The 8821-nt window shown below is 34.1% G+C and overlaps 1 pseudogene; it reads left to right on the top strand.

The window, feature by feature from the left end:
- Positions 1-1525: 1525 nt before the first annotated feature.
- On the top strand, positions 1526-8305 carry LOC149197821 (ubiquitin-conjugating enzyme E2 22-like; annotated as a pseudogene).
- The last annotated feature ends 516 nt before the right edge of the window (positions 8306-8821 follow it).

An 8821-nucleotide genomic window follows, 5' to 3' on the forward strand; every position in this document is an offset into this window, starting at 1 on the left:
TATAACATGACATATCACCTCCAAAAAGGAAAAGCAGGCCACTTGGTGGCCACTTTTCACAAACTTTCATACAGAATATACTTATGATCTCTCCTAGAAACACAGCTAGAAGGAAAAATATGTGTTGTTGAGTGAGGCAGGTTTTCAATGGGAGGTGATGCAGAGCTAGTTCCCAGATTTCTGTTGCTTATTAGTCTCTCCATTATCCCAAAATCTCCAAGATAGTTGGTAAGCTTTTAGAATTCTTGAATTCTTGCAGTAAATGATATGAACTACATAAGCACTTTGGAAGGGCACTTCTAAATCAATTTGAATATCACATTTTGAATATCATGTAGTTCGGACCCTTGTTATAGGGCACTTCTGAATCAATGTGAATATCACACTTTGAATATCATGTAGTTCAGACCCTTGTTACAGGGCACTTCTGAATCAATTTTAAAGGATCTTGGGTCATTATGAAATGATTTATTTTATGAGGTTAATTCATATCTATCTTGCATTTCCTTTTGGCTCATTTAAGGCACATACTAGCCCTTTCCTGAGGCCCTTCTCGACCTTTCTGAGACCCACCCCCTGTCTAAGGCATTTTTGTATTAATTTCAGGCCTGTTCTAGGACCTATTTGGGCCCTCTTCTTGGTAGACCTCAGTAGTATTTGACCTAAGTATTTTCAATGGCATCTCTATGGACAAAATTTGGAATTATTCTGAGTGAAGTTGGAGGACATTATTGTGTTATCTCTCTATGGTTTCTAGAATAATATGATGCTCATTTAAGCCTCTATTCTGGGCTCTTCTGAAAGCAATCTATATATATTCAAAATACCTCCAAGGCAGATTGTTTGTAGCCTTATCCTCACCTTTTGTAAGATTTATCATTTCTGCCAAATTTGAAGGGTTTGTTGAGCTATATCTAGATCTCTATGGAGTTGCATCTAGGACTGATCAAGGGTTTATTCAAAGAAATGATAGAAGCCTATAAGGAATGATGGCTATAATCAAATCTTGCCTTGCTTCTAAAATAGTTACAAGAAGTCTATTATTGGCATCTCAAGAGAAGATCTCTCTTCACTACTGGTATTGGTGTATTTTCTTAAATTTCAATTTGATTTTATGTTTTTCAATAATGATTATTATATTAGAAAGTGTATTATGTACAATTTTGATTACTTTATATTGTCTTCCATGAATTGAATATTTTTGTTATCCACAATGTTTGACTATTTCAAGGTTATCTTGTAGTCATATCCTAATATTTTACATATTGCTTAACTGTTTTTACACAGTAAATGTTGGTGCAACAGAGAGAATGGGACTTCCATCCCAGCAACATGTTATCTATAGGTGGATGTGGTAGCATAAGGTATATGTGTTGTAAATGGCCATCTTTTGGTTAGCTATTTGGAGCATTACTAAGAATAACTTGCTATTGAATACAATAACTATACCAATTTTCTTTTGCCTTTGCAACACCTTGTTGACTATTTATGCATTGTATATGTGCAAACTTCTTTGCTCTTGAAAATGGTAGGAAGAATCCATAATTATCCTTTTACAGGTCTTGGTGGGGAGGTGAACAAATTACAAGTCTTTGTTGATAAATTTATCCCTTTGTTGAACAATTCCAAGGTATGCAAAACTGTTGAATATTGGATCACAAAAAACCACAAGATCTGAAAGAGAATGACTAGAAACAATGGTTGAGATGTTTTGACCGGTACAATTTATCCCCATGGGACATTATAATTTTATTTAAGGTTTTAAATTTAAATTTATTATTGGTTTGAACTTTGTATTGATAGACATATGTTCTTGGCAGGATTCTTTAGATAAGTATCTTTTTGGAGGTGAGTTTATCACTGTTGACTTCCACAAAGAAGTATGCACATTTATCATTTCAAAAAAAATGGAGGAAGTGGTGTATCAAATATTTTTGGTGACAAAGGAAATGCAAGCAGATCTTTCAGCATTAGTTGAAGAGTGCACTAGAGAAGATAATGTAATGCCAACCTTGAGTCAGATATCAGACCTCCTTTTTCAGGTGATTTTCAACAAGTGATATTTTTTTGCTTATTACAAGACATTTTCCCTCATATTTTTGTGCTTCCACCATCATTTATATGTGACATGAACTATAGAATGCAATTGTTAATAGTTTATTCCGCCATATAAACTATTTTTTTTTGTCAATGGCATATATTCTTCTACCTTTCTCCTTTTCTTATGTGCCAATCATATCCATCCATGATGAGTATTGCAACTAACCCTGCACACTTCTCTTGTACAATGATTGGTGGCATTGTCAAGAGTGTTCACATAAATGACATAAGTTGGAAATGCAGGTGCAAACATAGACGCGAATGTGGGTGCCTAATAAATAGGGAATGGGTGCTTAATAAGCATGAAGTGAGGTTTTGAGCCCCATGTTTCACCAAATCAAATTTGAGAAATTCATCTTATTTATTGGTCAACCTTTTTTATAATGACTCTGTAGCCATAGACTAATAATAAGTTATAATTTAATTAAACAGGAATATCCAAGTCAACAGTCCACCCATGTTAAGTACTCATAATGCCTTACATTATCGAATCAAAATTGTCATTATGTCACCTTGACCTCTTTCTCTTTAGGTAAAATCTAGGGGAGAGAGACTAGTGTGTATGCCTATGCTAAACCAAAATATTTGTTTATCGCAAATTTGAATCTTGAGTCTCACCAACACAGAGAGAATTTGAAGCTTGAGTTTCACCGCCACAAGATTAAAAGAAAATACAAGAGCTTCTTTACAAATACAATATTAGTCAGTGCATAGATAAATTTTGGCATGATAACATGAATGGTTTCTCGAAAAATGGACCAAACAAAACATCGTAGGCATGCATTATAATTTATATGAACTTTGCAATGTCAAAAGTGGCACTGACCCAACTTAGTGGCACAAATAACAATTGGAGCCAAAGAATTTCCAGAGCATGTAGTTGTATAAATGCATTATCTACATCATCGCTATATAATGTAGAATGTCACATATCTTATTGGTACGCTAGCAGAGGTCTTGATCAAGGTTAAAACTCAAGGGAAAAAGACGAAAGGATTTCTCATATCTAAGCAATGTATAAAGCCATAATACAATGGCTATTGGCTCTAATCCTCATTCATGAATGCAACCACTGTGTTCTCATATGTGCCAAAGACTCATATGCTCCACCCAAAACCATTCATATCAAGCCCCCATTCCTTGGAGGATACAATGGTATAACCATTGGAATTCAAGTCCAATTTCGCAACCAGTTTGACAATTTATTACTCCCGTTGGAACATGTTTTATCTTAATTCATATAAAATTTGGTTGCCTTAGGAATTTGACTATTTTCATGCATAGATAGAGCATTAGAAAAGGCTAACCATTTTTATGCAGAGACAGAGCACTAGAAAAGGCTAATGTTGTTGGCATGGATTGAAGAACAAGCACTCCATTCATTCACATGCTTCCTTTTCTTCCTAGATAAATGATTTTCATTTTCTTATGCTTGTACTATGTCACTAGTAGCCTTCTCATTCAAAATGGTCAAAGAGTCCTTGGTCCTTAAAACAGGAGAAGAAATACTTTACTTTCTTCTCCTGAAAATTCTTGCAACCTCATATATTTTTTCATTTCTTTCTACAAAAAATGCACTATTGTATTCCATATGCATATCTTGACCATTTTTTGTAGGAATATTCACTGAACTCTCATTTGAAGTGAGGGAAATATATCCAAACCAGTCTGCAACCTAGAATTATTGACCGAAAATTTCAGATTCTGGAAATAGACCTGATATTTTAGTCAAAGTAGGGAAAGTCAAATTAGAAATTGTAGATTTAAAAACATTCACTTTTCAGTCTTGAGGCCTTCTCAGAAATTTTTGAACAAGCAACTTTCAATCCAATTGACCCCAAGTTTTAACTTGTGAGAGTTTCCCCACTTTCTCTAGAACTGACTGCAAAAACTTTCTTTGTGCTTCCATACGAAGTTGCAAGTGTCTATGGACCTGCTCAAAAGAGAGGCACACAATCAATATGACATTTTAAGTTCATACTTCTCTATAGCATAGCAGAGTCATGTACAATGAATGAAAGCCAAGATGGGAATTATAGCCCTTAACTCTAGCAGTTTGCATGACCTTCTTTGTACCTCCATCTGCATCCACAGGGACTGTATGATCTGCAATGTGCTAAGATACAAAAAATAAGTTTAGCTAGATATTACCTCTCTTATTGCATTATTAGTCTTAGAAAATAAAATATCATTTGGAGAGGCTAAAATGGTCTAGGGACCATAAACTTGAGGCATAGTCTCTAACAGAAATAAACTAAATCACATAGTGGTGACTCTCCTCAGTCTTGACATAATTGAAAACCCTTTTTTACAAAAACACCTTGGAGACTTTGTCAAATCCTAACAGTGTTGTTTAAACTTATTTTCTTCTGTAACCTGGGCATATTTCAAGGCCTCCTCCTTGTTTGGGTTGTGGTGTTATATGTTTTTAAAACTAGTTCTGTTGAATATAACAATATGTATCTCAAAATGTGATTGATGACAATACCTAGGCAGATTTGACATGACACAATGCAAACATTCTTGTTGGAAGGAAGGACACTTTACTAAAGAAGAAATATATGAAGACAATTTGCAGAAACCTTTTGGCGAAATTCCACCATCGCTTATATGGAATTGGAAGTACATAATCCATTTGTTAATAGTTTCTTTCACCCTATAAAGTGATGTTTTCTTAGTTTGCAAATTCTTCTATCTCCTTTGCGCTTACATGTCAATAATATACATTTGTGATGAATATTTATGTTAACCCTGCAAACTTCTCTCATACCGTGATCATTGACATTGACAACAATGTTCCTATAAATGTCCTAAGTTGCCAGTGCAGACTTAAAGGAGAATGTGGGTGTGTAATAACCATTGAGTGAGTGTCTAATAAGCATGAAGTAAATTTTTGAACCCTTAGCTTCACAAACTCAAACTTGAGAACTTTCTGTTATCTGTTGGTCAACCATTTTATAGTGACTTTGCAGACATAGATTAATAATAAGCTATGATTAAATAGGAAACAACTTGCCCATGTTAAGTACACACAATGCCTTCCATTATCGAATCAATATTTTCATTAGCTTACTTCAACCTCTTTCTTTTTGGGTAAAGACTAGGGAGTGAGACCTGTGTGTATGCCCATGCTAAACCAGAATATTTGTTTAAGGGGAATTTTAATATTGAGTTTCACCAACACAAGATTAAAAAAAATACAGGAGATTCTTTACAAATGCAATGTTAGTTAGTGGATACATAAATTCTGTCATGCTAACATGAATTATTTTTTTCTGAATATGGAGAAAACCAAAGCTCTCAGGCATGAAGTGTAATTTATATGAAAATTTCAATGTTAAAAGTAGTCTTGATCCAACTCAGTCGTACAAAGAACAATTGAAGACAAATAATTTCCATAGTATATAGTTGTATATATTTGTGTTATTTACATCATCATACATCTATAGAATGGTTCCTATCCTATTGGTATGCTAAAAAAGGACTTAATCAAGGTTGAAACTTAAGGGGAAAAGAAGATAACATCTCTCATCTCCCAACAATGTACAAAGCCATAATGCAATGGCCATTGGCTTTGAATCTCATTCATTAATGCAATTACAACTTGCTCATATGTACCAAATTCTAAGCTACGTTGATATACAATGCTCATCTAATTCACCCAAAACCACTCACATCAAGCCCCCTTTCCATGGAGGATATAGTGGTATAACCATTGGAATTCAAGTCCAATTCGGCTGCCATTTTGAGAATTTATTATTCCCTTTTGAGCATTTTTTAAACTTGATTCGTATAAAATTTTCATGTGGAGATAGAGCACTAGAAAAGGTTGATTATATTCATGTAGAGATAGAGCACTAGAGAAGGCTAATTATTTTTACGCAGAGATAGAGCACTAGAAAAGGTTGATTATTTGTATGGAGAGATAGAGCACTAGAAAACGCTAATGTCGTTTCCATGGGTTGAACAAAAAGCATGCCATTCATTCACAAGCTTCCTTTTTCTTCAGATAAAGGATTTCCATTTTATTCTGCATGTACTATGTCACTAGTAGACTTCTCATGCAAAATAATTGAAGAATCCTTGGTCCCAGAGAAAGAAGAAGAAATATTTTCTTCTCCTGCCAATTCTTGGAGCCTCATATCTTTTCTTATTTTTTCTTGCTAAAACTACACCATTGCATCATATGCATACCTTGACTGTTTTCTACCACCAACCTGCAAATGTTTTGTAGGGATATTCTTTGAACTCTCATTCTTTGAATTATGTTACTACTGTACACATTTTTCACCCCGATACAATTGGTCAATATAGACAAGAATGAATATGTGGCCCCTTTATCTTGTCATGGCCAGTGGTCTTTATTCCTTGACTATGTTATCTATTCTTTTTTCTTTCCTCATTCCTTACTGAATTTTTCATTCTCAAGCCTTTAAGGTATATGATAGTTGTGAAATTCCATCTTACCTGCTAGATAGGGAGGTTACATCTGCCAAATCAGCAAGTGGATGTTTTTAGCCATTGCTACGAGTTAAATTTCAGGCAATTGTATCAGTGGGACATGGTAAAAATCCTAACCCTACTGATGGATGATGGGGTCTTTTAGATGATTATAGATACTCAATTATCTCTAATAGAGGTTTTCCTACAACTAAATTGGTTTATTATGAATGTTTTTATCCCATTTTCTCCTGATGCATAGATTTTTGGCATAAACTTGTTTTTTTTACTGCAAGGCAGTCCCTCTTCCTTTCAAAAGTAAAAACCTTACATCAGTAAATAGTTGGGGCCTTTCATCTCTTACTGGACCTTGTTGTGCTTTCTATTATCATTTTCCACCTTGTTGTGCTTTCTATTATCATTTTCCTATACATAAATAGCTAATAGTAATTGGCATATTGTGAATGTTTATGTTTTGTCTTTACCAATACATATATTTTTGGCATATTTTGGTTTCTTCAACACTGCAAGAAAGTCCCTTTTACTTTCATCTCCTCAATGCTAGAATTAAAGGTGCAAAGTTCCAATTAGTCTTTAATTTACAGAATGTAAAACCCCAACATCCTGGACAATGGTGAAAATTGCATGTAGATTGTTATTTTTTGAGTTTCTCACGATTAGTTAATATGGTTTTTGTCAAGCATAATTTTTTGTGATTCTTTCCATTTTGAAGTGGATCTTCATACATAAATACATATATATCTTGTGTTACAGACTGAAAACGAGAACCTCCCACCGATGGTGATAAATGAAATTTCAAAGGAGTTGAAGAGTCTTAATGAATCACCTCATAGAGGTATAAAAGTGGTGGTGAATGATGACAACTTTTTCAATCATAGTTGTGGACATTGAAGGACCAGGTACATTCTAAAAGAATAATCCAGAACAATGTAACATATTTTGGATGTTTTATGCTTGAGAAAGGGATCATTTTTTCATATTGCATTTACTGAAGCATTTGAATTAATTTTTTTTGCATGGTTATTAATAGATTTTTGGAACATGAGCTATATTTACATTTATTGATGCTTTTTCCTGCAGCTGGCACTCCATATGAATTTGGTGTTTTTCGAATGAAACTGGTTCTAACTCCTAATTTTCCAAACTCTCCTCTGAGAGGTAAGTGTTGATCCTTATAATGACGCTTCATCCAATTTACATTCTCTTAAATGGATATTATGTTTGCTTTAGATGTTTAGTTTCCTATAGGACATTCTTTTTGTTTTTCTACTTACTTCTTATCTAAATCATCAAGTATAAGGGGGATGCATGACTTGTAAAAACTGAGAAATAAACTTTGGTGTCTTTCAATAGTAATGATTGGCTTGGACTGCAGGGTATTTTTTCACAAAAATCTTCCACCCTAATATTGCAAGCAATGGAGAGATATGTGTCAATACTCTAAAGAAGGATTGGAATCCAACCCTTGGACTGTGACACATTCTTCTTGTATGTGTTCATCCACTTATCAATTTAGCTTATTTATGGGTACAATGTGCTTATGTTACAAGAGGTAGGATGTGCTTATGTTACAAACAAAATATACTGATATGGGTTTATTTTGCAGGCTCTATACACACATTCACGCTTTGAAGCCAAAATTGAAGAGTAAAGTGGCAATTTCAGAGTCTACTGCTTCAAATGAAGGCCCAAAAAATACCCTTGTGACCTCTCCTACCCCACTTCTACCATGCACAACAAATAGTAGAATAATATTCAAGATCCAAGCTTAAATGTCGCTTCAATAAAAGCTATAGGAGTTGGTGCATCAACAATTCATAAGAAGAAGGATCTAGCTTCTACAAGAGTGCACATTGATAAGAAAAAGCTCGATGCAAGGAAGAAAAGTCTTAAAATATCATAGAACTTTATCCCTTCTTATCAATTATTTGAGTCTTTTAACTGGTCATGTTACAAAGGTGAGCTAATTTATTCTATGAAATTAAAATGCATTGATCCTTTGAGGCTGGATTGAGTATAATGTATTTAGAAGCTGGAAAGGTTTGGTCTCAGAATTTTTGGGAGCCAAAAACTAGGTACCTGAGACATAGTTGATGGAAACTGCTACAAGCTTATCGGTTGGTATCTATATTTATTATTTTTGGCGCCCCCTTAAATAATTTTGTGTTTTTGTGTTCTTTTATGAGATTTGATCCATGTAAATCTAGTTTGGTATGTAATTTTCAATGATTGTATGCAATTTTCGAAATAATAGTTTTGT

Source organism: Pinus tabuliformis, chromosome 2_2, assembly GCF_031772625.1.
Source record: "Pinus tabuliformis cultivar Carrire ecotype Pingquan chromosome 2_2, CPIR1, whole genome shotgun sequence".
NCBI lineage: Eukaryota > Viridiplantae > Streptophyta > Pinopsida > Pinales > Pinaceae > Pinus > Pinus tabuliformis.